This window comes from Typha angustifolia, chromosome 11 (assembly GCF_048772165.1).
Source record: "Typha angustifolia cultivar Huaian chromosome 11, ASM4877216v1, whole genome shotgun sequence".
NCBI lineage: Eukaryota > Viridiplantae > Streptophyta > Magnoliopsida > Poales > Typhaceae > Typha > Typha angustifolia.
The window spans coordinates 7,329,623-7,343,539 of NC_133249.1; positions in this window are offsets into that span (position 1 = coordinate 7,329,623).

Consider the following 13,917-nt stretch of genomic DNA (forward strand, 5'->3'; position numbering starts at 1 on the left):
ACTACTAATTTTGAAACCCTACGTATGGAGGAGAATGAAACATTTGATGAGTTCTATGCAAAGTTAAGTGATATAGTCAACTCCAGTTTCAACCTAGGAGAGAAAATTCCTGAAAATAGAATTGTCCGTAAGATCCTTAGGTCTCTTCCAGAAAGGTTTCAGGCGAAAGTTACAGTTATTGAGGAAAGTAAGGACATTGACTCTATGAAAGTTGAACAATTGGTAGGAAATCTACAAACATTTGAGTCCAGTCTTTCAAAACCGAGGAAGTCCAAAAGGATAGCTCTATCCACTGTTGAACAAAATTTAGAGGAGTCTGAAGATGAAGGTGATTTAGATGTTGGCTATGTTTGTCAAAAAGTTCAATAAATTCTTTCGGAAGCTAAACAAGTTGAATACTGAAAAGTTTGAAAAAAAACAAAACTTTTGTGAAAAAGAAGAATACTGTGACTTCGAATACAGGTGGTAGCAACAATAATATCAAACAGAAAAATAAGAATTCTGAAAATAAAGTTCAATGTTTTGAATGTTCTGGTTTTGGACACATCGCACAAGAATGCCCTAATCGTCTTAAGAGAAAGGGCAAAGCTATGAAAGTTACTTGAGATGATTCAGATGAATCTAATGATGATTCTGATAAAGACGAAGAAAACTTTGTAGCCTTTGCCTCTTCTCTGCTTAATACTGACTCTGTTGATGATACTGATAGTACAGATGATCTTGATATGCTACCGGCTGAGGAAGATGAATCTGAAATTTAAAAGGCATATAATGACTTGTACCTGGAGTCGTTTAAACTCAAGAAAAGCAATCTTAGACTACTTCAACGACTCAAGGAAATTGAACCAGAAAAAATTCAATTTGAGGAGAAGTACAAATTGGAGCTTGAACGTGTCAAAGACCTTTCTGAACAACTTGACAATGCGAAAAATAAAATGAAGGCTGATGAAATTGAACTAGAGCGATTGCATAAGGAAGTTACTTTTCTAAAAGGGAAGAACAAACTGGACGAGATTCTAAAAGCTCAGATCTCTGGAAAAGACAGGTATGGTGTTGGATATACTGGTAATTCAAATAATAATAAAACTGTTTTTGTTTCTGCAGGTAAACAAAAGGAAGAATACCTGAAGCCATCAATCGTATGTTCAAAGCAATCCTGGATGAATCCTTCAAAATTGAAGTTGAATATACAAACTGGTGAATCTTTGACGGCACCAAAGGTAAACTTTAGTCACACTCCTCGACAAAAGGTGAGTAGAAAAGGGTTTATTCCGACATGCTATCATTGCGGCATTCTAGGGCATATTCGACCTCATTATAAATTTTTGCAAAAACCTAGAACTGCTTTCATTTATGGGATGAAAACAAAAACCATATGGGTCAAGAAAAGTGATTTGAAATGTTATGTTGTGCATACAGCTTTGAAAGCTTTAAATTCTGATTTATGGTATTTAGACAGTGGTTGTTCAAGACATATGTCGGGTGACAAGTCGTTATTTTCTAATCTTGAAAAACATGAAGGGGGAGTTGTGACATTCGGAGATGGTAATTCATCAAAGGTAATAGGTAAAGGAAAGGTAAATACTCTAGGGATTCCTCGTCTCGAAAATGTTCTTTATGTTAAGGGCTTGAAAGCAAATCTACTAAGCATCAGTCAATTTTGTGATGAAGATTATGAGATAAAATTCTCCAAAAATGATTGTATGTTCTAGATTATGATGGTAATGTTATATGTTATGGATCTAGAACATCTGATAATTGCTATGTCGTTGGAACTTCACATAAACTGAAATGTAACAGTGTGTCTTTCAACATTGCAGATCTTTGGCATCAACGTCTTGGATATGTGAATCACAAGGAATTATTTACTCTGTCCAAACATGAAGTGGTAAGAGGAATACCTAAGATAAAAGAAATATCAAAAAAAGTGTGCGGTTCATGTCAAATTGGAAAACAAATTCGTATCTCACACAAGAAGGTAAATACAGCTACTACTGACCGTGTGCTACAGTTAGTTCACATGGACTTGATGGGACCAACAAAAACTGAAAGTCTTGGAGGTAAACGCTATATATTCTTAATGGTCGATGATTACTCCAGATATACCTGGGTTGCCTTTCTACGTGAGAAGTCTGAAACCTTTGAAGTTTTTAAATCACTATGCTTAAAATTGCAGAATGAAAAATCTACAACCCTAGTTAGGATTCGTTCTGATCATGGTAGAGAATTTGAAAATGAAAATTTTTCTATATTTTGCGATTCTCTTGGTATTCAACATGAGTTTTCAGCTCCTATAACTCCACAACAGAACGGGATTGTTGAAAGAAAAAATCGAGTTGTGCAGAAAATGGCTAGGGTTATGCTTCACGCTAAAAAGGTTACTCAAAGGTTTTGGGCAGAGGCGGTCAATACAGCGGTACATGTGATAAATCGTGTTTATCTAAGACCAGGTACAAATATGACTGCTTATGAAATCTGGAAAGGTAAGAAACCTAGTGTTAAGTATTTTCGAGTTTTTGGTAGTAAATGTTATATCTTGCGTGATCGAGAATATTTGACTAAATTTGACACTAGAAGTAGCGAAGGCATCTTCTTGGGGTACTCGAATAATAGTAGAGCCTACAGAGTATTTAACCTTGAAACTTCTACTGTTATGGAATCTACTAATGTTATGATAGATGAATCCTCGACTGACTTAACGAAAGCTACTTCTATTTCTGTTTCTGCAGATACATATTACGAAGAAATAGGAAAGGAGCTTGATCTGGAAATGGAGAATCAGGACGAGGACAAAGTTGAAATGAACAAAAATGACTGCAACGTACCGGAACCATCTGCTAAAGTGAAATCAAATCATCCACTGTCACAAGTGATAGGAGACTTGAATGGACCAATTAAGACAAGACGACAAATCCAAAGTGAGGTATCATTTACTTGTTATACATCTTCTTTTGAACCTAAAAATGTGAAGCAAGCATTGTTAGACGATTCTTGGGTAAATGCTATGCATGAGGAATTAGAGCAATTTTCTAGGAATGATGTTTGGTATTTAGTTCCTAGACCTAAGAATGTGAACGTTATTGGAACAAAATGGATCTACAAAAATAAAAGTGATGAACATGGCAATATAGTTCGAAATAAAGCCAGGCTAGTAGCACAGGGATACACTCAGATTGAGGGTATAGATTTTGATGAGACATTTGCTCCTATTGCTAGATTAGAGTCTATTCGTATACTGCTTGCCATTGCTTGTCATTTAAAATTTAAATTGTTTCAAATGGATGTTAAAAGTGCTTTCTTAAATGGTATCCTGAATGAAGATGTTTATGTGGAACAACCTAAAGGTTTCGAAGATCAAAAATTTCCTTCTCATGTTTTTAAATTGAAAAAGGCTCTTTACGGGCTAAAACAAGCTCCAAGAGCTTGGTATGAGAAGTTGACCACCTTTTTAGTGGATGCGGGGTTCACTCGAGGGGGAGTGGACAAAACATTATTCATCAGACGTGAAAACAAGAGTTTAGTTGTGGCACAAATATATGTAGATGACATTGTCTTCGGGGCGACGAGTCAATTATTAGCTAAGGAGTTTGCTGATCTCATGCACAGTCATTTTGAGATGAGTATGATGGGTGAGTTGAAGTTCTTTTTAGGGCTTCAAATTACTCAATTGGAGAGAGGGATTTTTATCGCTCAAACCAAGTATGCTAAGGATCTTGTGACTAAATTTGGTTTAGAAAATGCAAAACATACTAGAACTCCTATGAGTACAACTACCAAACTAGGTAAGGACATGTCAGGAAAAAGTGTTGATCAGACAGTGTATAGGAGCATGATCGGTAGCCTTTTGTACTTAATGGCTAGTAGACCTGACATTGCATTTAGTGTCGGTGTGTGTGCTAGGTTTCAGTCTGAACCCAAGGAGTCACATTTGTTTGCTGTGAAACGTATCATAAAATATGTCAGTGGCACAGTTGATTTAGGTATCTGGTTTACTTATGACTCGGGTGCTATCATATCGGCATACACGGATTCTGACTGGGCAGGTTCATGTGATGATAGAAAAAGTACTTCAGGTGGATGCTTTTATATTGGAAACAATCTGGTTGCTTGGCACAGTAAGAAACAAAACTCGATATCTTTATCTACTGCAGAGGCCGAGTACATTGCAGCAGAAAGTTGTTGTTCTTAGTTACTATGGATGAAACAGATGGTCAAGGATTATGGCATTGAACAAGATACTATGGTGCTTTATTGTGACAACATGAGTGCTATTAATATATCGAAAAATCCTGTTCAACACTCGCGTACAAAACATATTGATATCCGACATCATTTTATACGCGAGTTAGTTGAAGACAAAACAATAGCACTAGAACATGTTGAGACGGAGAAACAGTTGGGTGACTTGTTTACAAAACCTTTGGATTTACAGAGATTTGAGTATCTTCGTACTTCTTTAGGCATTTGTGCTTTGGACTGATTTTATTGGGATGTGTGTTCTTTTTAGTTTGCGAGTTTCTTTTGTTTTATTTTTTTTTTGTTTTCATTTACTCTGAAATTTTCTTTGGTTTTAGTTTCAGATTTATCGAGAGTTTTTGTTATAAATAATAAAAATAAAAAAAAATAAAAAACAAAAAAAAAAATTGATGCACTCCTAGATTCAATAATATCCTCTTGACATACAAATATGATTTTTCTCTTGATTATGAGTTATTATAGTCAATTTTGTCATCTTGTAGTATATTGTTTCAATTTTGAATTTGTCACTCCCTCGACTTCTATAATAATAAATTTTTAATGCCTCATAACGTATGTGTATTCTTGAGTGAGCATGATATCATGAATATTTTTTTTTAAATAGCTCTCTATTAACTTTGATTTGCACAGTTTGACCTCATGCTTAGTTATCAAATATATTTTTATAAAAGATCAATGAAAAGGGTTACAATGAGTTAGTGTGAAAGCCGTCTTGTTTCGAGTCCAGTTTAACTCCGTACATTATTTGCAAATTTAAAAAAAAAATGATATATGTGAATTTCTTCTTGCACATCATTTGATTTGTACTACAAGAAAAGGGCTACCTACTCATGTGTGAAAGCCATCATTGCACATATATTGTTCAATAAAAAATTACAGGAAAAATTCCTGTTGTATTATGGAGAATAAGTCGAAAAGTGCAAACTTTCTATACTAAGTCGGTTTGACTACTGTGTTGCATCATTGTTTATATAGTAAAGTTTGTTTAAGAAGATTGGTTCATGTTATCTATGCTCATCTTACATATGTATATCGTTATGATCAATCAAGATTAATGTAATTTTGAGTGATGCATTCGAATTGATTATAATATGCTTTTGATAATTTGATTGATCTTGTATGACTTATTTCATTTGATTGTCATATTCTATGTCTTGATTATATTTTGGAATTCTAGAAGTGCATCTCCAAAAATATTTTTACCTTGTTTTTAGTTAAAAAAAAAAGGGCGTTCGAACGAGGATTGTTGAGTTCGAACGCGGCGCGTTCGAACGCGCAGACTGGTGCGTTCGAACGCGGCGCGTTCGAACGTGCGGACTGGTGCGTTCGAACGCACGCGTGGGTTCTTTAAATATTGCGTCCGAACCCAAGGGTTTAATCTTCCATTCTCCAAACCCTAAAAACCCTTCATTTTCCCCTTCTCAAATCTTCAAGATCTTGGTGTTTTTCATCGAATTTTTCACTTCAAATCCTTTTTGGGGGTCGATCTCTTCCGGATCTAGTGTCTTTCAACCAAAATTTCGAGTTTCTCCCCACATTTGCAAGGTATGATCATCCATTATTCTTTTTCAATAAACTTGTTTGATTTTGAGTGATTTGTGCGTTCTCAACTTTTGATCACGTTAATGTTCAACTCTTGATGATTCTTGTGAGATTGAACGTGATATCTTTGCATTTTTCAAGTGCAAGATGTTTTTCCTTTTGGGGCTTCATGGTTTTTCCCATTTTTCTTTGGATTTCTTGCTATTTTTTTTTGGTTGCTTTCAGAGATGTATTGAATATTGAAACGTGTTTTCTTTTCAAGAATGCCTAAGAAAACGACGGTGACCAAGAAACCAAGGCCACCTTCCTCGCCATCCTCGGCTCCCAAGTTTGCTTCATCAACAGCTGAGGGTCGTTACAAGCATAATTTTGGCACCCGTCCTGTTATCTGTGAAAGACCCGTAGTTATATCTGATTTTTCTGAGTTGGGGATTGAACAGATCTTTATTGAACGTGGATGGTTATCAGTGTGTCGGATGAGCGGGACTGCTTATGTGGAAGTTGTTCGAGAATTCTTTAGTAATGCCACGATTTCTGATCACTGTATACGTTCTACTGTTCGTGGTGTATCTATATACCTGGATTCCGATATTATTCGTGCTGAACTGAGTTTGCCTGATGGTGAGTTTCAGTATCCGACGTCTGCTCCACTCCCTGATATAAATGACTATGCCGGTACAGTCCTGATCAAAGGGGAACGTTGGAAAGGTAACATGATGCCGCATGCAAGGCTGACATCTGTGGCTCGCATGCTTCACCTCTTTTGTCTGTACAATGTCACCCCCAAGACTCGCCATTCCAGCATTAGTTTGGATCGTGCGTTCCTTCTTCATGCCATGTTATCGGGAGTCTCTATTGACTTAGCTGCCGTGATCTATGATTCCATTCTCTCAGCTGCACAGAAAGAAGCACCTCGTGAGGGATTACCGTTTGGCATTTTTCTTATCACTTTGTGCACTCAGAGTGGGGTGCGAGTAGATGCTTCGGAACCTTCTCTTACTTCGCAGAAACCATTGGATCGGATTACTCTGAAGCGGAGTCAAGCTCACGACCAGACGTCTCCTCTCAAACCGTCCTCTTCCGTCGCTGGTCGATCATCGCATCTCGACAGTTCTGATGATAGCTCTGCTGATGACTCATCTCCCACTGAGGGGGAGTTACCACAGTACTCGGACCGGTTCGATCAACTTAGTACTCAAGTGCAGGATCTCTATTCCGCGGTGAATGATCTACGTACTGAGCAAGTCCGTCAGGGAACTGTACTTGATTCCGTGTTGACGATTCTTCATCGTTAGTTTCCTCCGAGTTCCTAGTCTTTGGCATTTGTGCCAAAAAGGGGGAGAGTGTCTAGGTGTGTAGGGGGAGTATGGGCATAGGGGGAGTTTAGTGGAGTTTACTTGATGGTTGAACTTGGCATTTGAAACTTAACTTAACTTGAAGTAATTGTGATAACGTGTGTTTAATCTTTGTCTGTTTAAATTTTTGCTCTTGTGATAACTGATAACTTGTGTTTTGATTTTTTTTTATTTCAAGTTATTTTCACTTGATCTTGGATTGGTATATGTTTCCTTGCATGGATTGATGTGCAAAATATTCTAGACTTGTTGATTGCTCAGTTTGAAGTCATTGTAATATCTTGTAACCTAAGTGTTTTGTCACAAATTGCCAAAGGGGGAGATTGTTAGGTTTTTAATTTATTGGCAATTTTGTACAAAATATTCTAAGTGTATTCTTTCATGTATTTGAGCTTTACACAAGTCTAGAATATCTCTGGTGTGAAGAATTGCAAGATCATTGGAGAAAAGCCTCGCGTTCTCACCGCGTTCACAAACGCGTTCGAACGAGGGCATTGCGTTCATACAGACAGAGAGCCGCGTTCACAAGCGCGTTCGAACGCGGGCACTGCGTTCACACAGACAGAGAGCCGCGTTCACAAGCGCGTTCGAACGCGGGTACTGCGTTCACACAGACCGAGAGCAGCGTTCACAAACGCGTTCGAACGCAACCTGAAGAATTCAAGTTGTCGCGTTCGAACGCACTTGGGCCCGTTCGAACGCACCTGAGATTAAGTTAGGCCGTTCGAACGCACTCGGGCCGCGTTCGAACGCACATGTGAAGTTTGCAAGTTATTGGATTTTCGTGAGTACGAATATGACTTGGATTTGGCTCTATCTTGGAGATCATATATAAGGATAGTGTTGCCCTAACCTAGGGTGAAAAAAGAAGATTATTCAAGTAGACTTTTTGGAGGCTACATCGGTTCTTCAACAAACAAGGCCATTCGCATCTACAAATCTTAATCTTTCGTCTTAAGGGTGATCTAGACGAAAGATCAATCTCGAGGGCTACTAAGATTGGACTTCAATCACAAGAAGCAGTGAATCGTGGGTTCTAGCGATCAAGACTGAGAGGAACAAAGTCGTTTGGATCGACGGGTTGTTTTGTGAGTCAGTCTTGTAACTGCTACTGTCATAGTGATTGGTTTTGATCCGAGTTTGGATCCGTGGTTTTTTTTCCCGTTTGGGTTTTCCACGTTAAAATCTTGGCGTTCATCTCTACTTTCGTTTTTAATATTTCTTCTGACTTTTACTTAAGCGAACGAGAAATATCATTGCCTAGAGATTAGATACATACGTGTGTCTAGGAATTTATTTTTTCACTACAAGCTAGGCCATGTAGCTGAGGGTTGGGCTACGACCTAGCTCATATGATTGTGGGTTGGGCTATGGTTTGACCTGAGTGTTTTTCTTAGTTGATTTGGGCCTAGGACTGGCCTAGGGGTTTTAATTGTTCTCTAAATTATGGTAATCTATTTTATTAATAATTATTATCAAACTTGAGCACTATTAATTGATTATCTTTAGAGCATAGCTTTGTTATTTCTAATAATTGCTATAAATCAAGATTATTAAAAGGTTGTGGCCCGAGAGTCATGTTGTTTGCTGGGTGATGGCTATGATCTACCCTCGGAGTTTTGTGTGGTTGGGTATGAGTGGTTACATTGCTTATGAGCGTGGCTCTGCATAAGCTTGAGTTGAAGACTTAATAGTCTACAGTGATATTGTTACGATTCAGCTAGTTATGACTTTTGTTTTAGGAAGAATAGGATTTCTGGAGGATTTCTGGCAATCGTGTTAGAACGTGATTTCCTGCATTCGAACGCTTGCATATGTTTGCAAAAACAAAGAACGTGTTTAGTGTCTTCGAATGTGTTCAACCAAGTTTGAACACGCCATTCGAATGCTTACATATGTTCGCACAACAAAGAACGCAAAATCCACGTTCGACTACGTTCGAATGCAGTTGCCGAACTGCATTATTTTAGGGATATCTTTTAATTACCTTAGAGTTATCTTTTAATTATTTTGTTGATAGGTTAGCCTCTAAATATATGGAAAGCAACCTAATTGAGGATTATTAATGAAATATTAAAGTTTCCTTCCAAACTCTCTCTTTCCTCCAATGGCATCCAATTTTGGACATCGTCTTCTTCCTCCCTCAATCTGACTGTACCCCCTTGCCTCTCAAGGATCAATCCAATCTCTTTCCCTTCATCTAGCTTAACACTCAATCCCACTACCATAGCCACCATATTTCATAAAACCAAATTATTATTTCCCTATTCCATTACTCACGTTATGCCACACCACCATCTGACCCATGGTTAATATTTTCTCATAACTTTTGATCTACAAGCCCGATTGATATGATCTTAGTTGCGTTGGAATCGTTACTTCAAGAGGAACAATTTGTCCATGTTACAAATCTATCGGATGGTTAGATCTCCTACATATCTCCTCGAAAATTTTATTCTAAGGAGAATTTGGGTTGATCTTCAGATTATTGCACTTTGATTATTCCTGAACCTATCAAGTGGTATCAGAGCCAGGTTGACCTCTGGCGTATCATTGATGACGACAACTCGAGCAATCGCTTCTAGAAGGCAAACAAAAGATCTAAACATAACAGAGGAGGGTGTAAACATTGAAACACCAAGGCGTGAAGCACGGAGAGCGGATCTCTCCACGAAAAGTCCAATGATTGCAGAAGGCCTAGTGTCCGCATTGATGGCTGCCTTGGGTCAGATGGTTGGTGAAGTGTGATCTTAGAAAGGTTGGTGAAGGCCAGTGATGAGAACAAGGAAGACCAATACACGACTCGCGAAGCAATTCATGGATTGATGTTGGAACGTGGTGAAACCTCAACACATTGGTGTCAAACATTAGGTTCGGTTAGCTCTATCGACAAACACGTCACCCACCACCATGAGCTAATTCTTTCACACCCCATGGCACGAGAGGCCTCAATTATCCCTAGACCGATGCAACCCAAGGAGAACCCTAGGGCTTGGGTGCGAACTTTACCTGAAGATGATGAGGAGTGGGTAGAGTATGATAAGGTGGAATATCGACGTGATTTCATGCGGCGGTGAAGGGATGCATCCTAACAACATCAACACCCTCCCGTAGCTAGGCCGGGTCAAAGCTACGATTCTTACAATGATTTCGGTGCATCCTCTTGATTGGATATACATGGCCGAGTAATTTTTTGAGTTCCAAAGAACGCCAAAAGACTACGAACCCTCTTTTGGTGCTATGGCTTTGATTCAAGATTTATACGATCTTGCACGGAACTTTGAGATCAGATCCCGAAATATCCCGCCGTTGGATCGCTGTGAAATTTTGATATGTTGTAGGCCCGGAAAAGAGCTTTCCAACGGATCTAGTTTCAGGCGAATCGGAGATGGGGATCTCGAAATATCGTTCGTTTAGTGGACGAACATCAGGATACTCTGTTTTGGATTCCGTGGATGAAGGCACGAAATCCTAGGTAATGGTGGATTGTGGAGGGCCGGTGTTGATGGGGTGGCACCGGTGTAAAAGTGATGGTGGAAGGGTTATGGATGATGGAAAGGTTAGGGATAGCGATGGATAAATTGGAAGAAGGGGGAGAAGAGGGCCACTCCTAAGGGACCAAGGTGATGCGAATCGTATCATCCTAACAACATCAACACCCTCCCGTAGCTAGGCCGGGTCAAAGCTACGATTAGCAAGCTTCTATTTTGAAGAACCAACCCTTCAATAGTATCGCAGTGTCACAAGAAACGACTTGGGATATGGGCTGACTTACAAGGGGTATTGTGAAAAGGTCTGGGGCTGCTAGGTATGACGATTTTGATGCTCTCCTGATAGGCTCTGATACCAATTGATGGGTTCTACAGTACTAAAAGATAGGCTCTGATACCAATTAGTAGGTTACGATATCAATTGATAGGCTCTGATACTAATTGATGGGTTCTACAGTACCAAAAGATAGGCTCTGATACTAATTGATGAGTTCTATAGTACCAAAAGATAGGCTTTGATACCAATTAATAGGTTACGATACCAATTGATAGACTTTGATACTAATTGATGAGTTATATGGTACCAAAAGATAGGCTTTGATACCAATTGATAGGTTATGATATTAATTGGTATCAAAGCCTATCAATTGGTATCGTAACCTATCAATTGATATCAGAGTCTACCTTTTGGTACCGTAGAACCCATCATTTGGTATTAGAGCCTATCAATTGGTCCAAGTGAATCTCAGACCTTTATTAATGGTGGAAACAAGGAAGATGACATCAACAAGGAGATCAATGAAGAACATACCGATGAGGGAAGACTCAATCCACGACAATCTTAACCATAAAGTCGATTCCTTTGGGGCAACCATGATAGGACCAAGTCAACCAACGTCCATAGGTAAAAACATGGACTTTACGGATGAACTTAGGGGCATGTTCCAAACATTGCAGCATAGGGTTGACACATTGTAGAATGATCATAATGCTTTAAAAAAATATGTCATGAATTGATTAGGTTCGTCATTTCCTTGACGAAGATCGATGCCTCAAGAAGGACCAGTGGTGGGACCACACCGAATCGATACCCCACAGGTCCAGGTATGACATGTTAATGTCCATGATCCTCTTTTACTTATTCCTACACATCATCCCCTACCTTCGATACAAAATCTAAGACTGGTAGTGGCAGAACCCAAGAGGTGTGTAGCACCGCTGTGCTTCATTGATGAAGAGGATTGGCACTTAGAGGATGATGTTGATCCCTTTGGATATGGTAACGGACATGCTCGAGGATTTAGAGAAGGAGATTAATAAGCACAAAGGTTCAGACCTAAACTAATGATCTTTCACGAACCCGATAATGCTATCCGAGGGAAAACTGCGCGCTTGGACTTCCCAAAATTTCAAGACGGTGATCCGATGGATTGGGTGTTTCAAATGGAACAATACTTTGATTGTCAAGGGACAGTGGATGTCACAAAGGTTTAGATGGCAAGCTTTCATCTCTAAGGAATGGCATTGCATTGGTATAGATCGGCTATTCGTCGTTAATGATTTACTAGTTGGGCTGACTTTTATAAAAGGATTACACACAGATTTGGGATAGTGACATATGAAAATTTTATTGCCACATTAAGCAAGATAGTTCAGAGGACAACCGTATTAGAGTACCAAGCAGAATTTGAAAGAGTTAGTAGTCATTGCAAGCCACCTTGGCCCGAACCAACATTGATGAGCACATTCATTTCAGGACTGCGGGAGAAGATATAGGCGGATGTTTGTGCTCTTTGTCCTACCACTTTTGAAGAGGTCTTTGAGAAGACCGTGAGGATAGAGCAAAAGCACAAGGCTCAAGGCTCTCAAGATGGCAGCGAAAATAAGTTGGGGCAATTGAGATAGGTGATTTGCGACTAGAACTCTAGCTGGAAGTTCTGCGAGTTCAAAAGCAGCGGGTACTAGTAATAGAGCACGACCACTCTTGGGACCCTCTTTCGATAGTAGAGGAGGTAGAAGACCCCCCGTTCAAACTTTCACTCCTGCTCAAGTAAATGAGCGAAGAGTGAATGGCCTTTGCTTTCGATGCGATAAACATTTCATCCTTAGTCATTGGTATTCCAAACCGATCGAGAGTGTGATGCTCATCGACGGTCTCGAGGGGGAAGATGAGGTTGTTAGTGATTGAGAGTGTTCAGAGGAGGTCCATAAGGAGACCGTGAAGGAGGGCATAGAGGAAGATATCCAAGCTGAAATATTGATGCATTAATATTTAGATATTTTCGTGTCTAGGACATTGCGAGTGGACAGATTTGTTAGAAAGCATTGCGTGCACATACTCATGGACTCCGAGAGTACACAAAACTTTCTAGACGAGAGGTTTGTGAAGAAGTTTGGTTTGGATGCTGAACAGACCGGGGGGTTTGACGTTGCTATTGGAGACGACACAAAGCTTTGGGCGGAGAGCTTGTATTGCCTGGTCGGTATACGGGTGCGAGGACACGACATCATTGTGGACTTGTATCCGTTGGCACTACGAGGAGTGAACATTGTGCTAGGCACTCAGTGGTTATAGAGTTTGGGATCCGTCACTTTTGATTTTCGGAGCATGTGGATGAAATTTAAGCAAGGAAACAAAGATATGCGACTTGATGGCATTTGGTCTCCACCGATTCTAGCGATGCAGCCAATGGTGGGGCTGCCTTGTATGAGTAATTTGGTCTATCTTCTTCAGTTAGAACTAATAGGAGATGAGCCTCAAATAAGTCCAGGTACTATAATTGAATTGTCTAATTTATTACATATATTTTTTGGATTGTTTGACGAGCCACAGGAGTTGCCATCTAGGCGAATGATTGACCATTGCATAGAGATTGTGCCTGGGGCTGCACCGATGAATGTGAGACCATATCGGTATCCACATGTACAAAAGGAAGTCATCTCTAAGAGGGTAGGTGAGATGTTGGAGTAAGACCTCATACAACCAAGTTATAGCTCTTACTCATCGCCCGTGCTATTGGTACGGAAAATGGATGGGACATGGCATTTTTGTGTCGACTACCGGGTACTAAATGCTATCATCATCAAGGATCAGTATCCCATTCCAGTCATAGAGGAGCTGCTGGACGAGCTTGCAGGGGCGACTATATTCAGCAAGCTTGACTTGAGGGTAGGGTATCATTAAATTAGAGTTCACTCAGCAGATGTGCAAAGAATTGCATTTCGGACTCCGAACGGGCACTACGAGTTTCGGGTAATGCCTTTTGGTCTCA